We start from the raw sequence: 2,865 nt of genomic DNA on the forward strand, positions 1-2,865 counted from the left end.
GGAGATTCCCCCCTTGGCTGGGGAACCCCCCCCAAGGTCAGTCCTCGAGGGTGAGCAAAAGAGATCTCCCCAGGAGCCTTGGTCTGGGGGAGTTACATCAAATGTCAACTTAATAGTTATTCATTTTTTGCCAGCTTTGGTATAATTCCTTCAATTATGTTGTACTTATCCTGTACTACTGGTAGTTTTAGTGTTTAGATTGTGTAGTAAATAATTCTGATTAAAATCTTTTGTCTGTTCATCTGTGATAATGAATAGTTCATTTTATATCAGTATATCTGATTTTCCATCATTAAAACCTGCAGGACAAAAGTGGTTCAATCACAGCTCTGTAATTCCTTAAATTCCAACCCTTGGCATAATCCAGGGCTGAGATTGGATCCAGCTGCCCCCAGGCTCCTCTCTGAGCAGGAGTTTAGAAAGCCAGGGAGTCCTTTCTGCACCTCGGGACTCAAGGGCAGGACTTCTTTAATGAACTTTGTCTAAGCCTTCCACTGCCACCGGCAACAGGGGGTGACAGGGAAAAGGGAGGGGAAAGGGGAGAAAAGGTGGAAAAAGGGGGTGAGACCCCTTCAGCTGAGCGGTTGAGGGGGTGGGACCCCCAGAGCAGAGCACGGGGAAGCTGTGGTTTGACGGGATGATCAGAAAGGGGTGGGAGAGAAGGGAAAAGGGGTGGGATCCCCAAAACTGAGTGTGAGGGGGGTTGCGACCCCCAGCCTAAGTGGGAGGGGTTGGGAGCCCCTGGCTGAGCATGGAGGGGGTCTGGAAACTGGGGGGACGTTGGGAAAGAGGAGGGAGAGGGGGGAAGAGGGAGGTGGGACAGAAGGTCGAGGGGTCCCTTTGTGTCCCCCATCACATGAGGCTTGGAGGGATTCCCTGGAGCTCAGGGGGGTTGGATCCACACTGGGGGAGTCCCTGTCCATCCCTGGGGGTCTGATGGGACACGTCACAAGACCCTGTCCTTAAAATGTGGGGCTTTTCTCGTATAAAGTGCTGGACTGTCAGTCAGGTGTGTCCAGGCTGTGCCAGCCCAGCAGCCTTGGAGAAGTTCTCAGGGGTGTCACCTGTTTGTTCCTTTGCCCGGGGATTTTCCCAGCTCTGCCACATCTTCCCCTCTCTCTCAGGATGTTTCCCTTTGGAATTGAGGAGTCAGGCTGGTTTCAGCATTATTCAACCCAAAAGCAGCGTGACTCCCCTTCTTCATTTCCTGCCGGGGGTTTTGCAAACAGGGCCTTGTTGGAGTTGTTTTACCCCGTTCCAGGCAGAGCATCCTGCTACAGGACCCCCATGGGACCCCCTATGCCCTTTCTCACCCTTTCCCTCACTGTCCCACCTGTTTCCCACCCTCCCTGCAATCCTCTACTCCCCCCACAGCTCGGTTTGGGGGTGGCCCCCTCCCCCCCCTGCTCAGTTCAAGGTCTCAGCCCCTTCTCACTCACTTTGACGATGCAAAGCTCGTCCCTTTTCCCCCCTCTCCCACCCCTTTCCCATCAGACCCCCAAACTCCAGCTGCCCCAGTTGCTCCCACTAAATCTGGGAGTCCTACCTCCCCCTTTCTCTCAGTTTTGTGGGTCCCACCCCCCTCCTTCTCCATTTGGGGACCCCAGCTGTTCCGATCCGCTTCGATGCAGAGGGGAACCAGGTTCTAAAACACTCCCATAAGCCAGGTTAAGGCACAAACGAGGCCAGATGCTGGATCCCAAAACGAGAATTCCACTTTGTTTTGGAACACAAAAGAGCAGAGAGAAAGAAGGGAGATAGGGCAGTGGGACAAGCTAAGGGGAACTGTTAAAAGCACAGGACAGGAGTTAGCAGCACCAGGAAGTGCCGCTGCCTTGCAAGCTGGTAGATCTCTGCTGGGCTTCTGCCCTGGTCGCCTTGTAGCCTCCGAGGAACGAACCCAACCCGCAGGGGAAGGGGGTGGCAGCAGCTCCCGCAGCAGTCCTGCAACAGCTCCCCACAGTCCCCGGGCACGGCCTTAAATCCCCTCGCCGTGGGACCCCTGGATGCCTCCTGGCCCGTTCACCAGGATCCAAGCAAAGGTCTCCTGGCACCGAGATGGGCCCCGAGTGTCCCTTGGCTGGTTCCCCGGTCTCCAAGCGAGATCCGCCTGGTACACCTTCTCCCATTTTTTGATTGTAACAAGTTTTTCTCTTGTTTGCTCCTCTGCCTGCCTCTGCTGGCTTGATGGGTGCCTCCTGGAGCTTTTGCAAGGAGCTCGGCTCCTGCAGCAGCCCGGCTGTGGCACCAAGGCTTTGGAACTCTGCTAAGGGAAAAGGTGAAGTTGCTGTTGGGCCAATGTTCCACTGCTATTGCTAAGGGAAAATGTGAAGCTGCGGTGGATGGGGAGGATGTGGAGTTGCCCTGGAACTGGTCCAGTTGAATTAAAGTGCAGGTTGAAGGGTCGGTGCTGTTGCTAAGAGAGCAGCCCTGTTGCCGGGGAGCAGCCAATGGGGAGCTGCCCAGAGGCAGCCAATGGGGAAGCTGCGTGGTGGCGCGAAGGGCCAGCCAATGGGAGAGTGCGATGGAGCCAAGTGTAGCCAATAGCCAGCCAATGGGACCCCGAGCGGACGGGCAGCCAATGAGGAGCTGTGGCCGGGAAGGTGCTGAGGGACTGCGCATGCTCTGGGCCAGTCCCCATGGGGGGCTTTTCCCAATTGTCCCCTGTTCAACTCCCTTCAGCCTCCAACCCTGATAATTCCTGGCATCCCCCTGTCACTGCAGAGATCCACGTGGGTTCTGCACTTGACCGCCCTGGGGGAGGGGGTGAGCAGGGCATAACCAAGCTCAGGTGTGGACACCTGACATTTCTGGGGGTGCCTAGAAGAGAAGCTTTGGGCAAGGTGACTGTGGTTAAACCTGTCT

Source organism: Pseudopipra pipra, chromosome W (genome assembly GCF_036250125.1).
Source record: "Pseudopipra pipra isolate bDixPip1 chromosome W, bDixPip1.hap1, whole genome shotgun sequence".
Taxonomy (NCBI): Eukaryota; Metazoa; Chordata; class Aves; order Passeriformes; family Pipridae; genus Pseudopipra; species Pseudopipra pipra.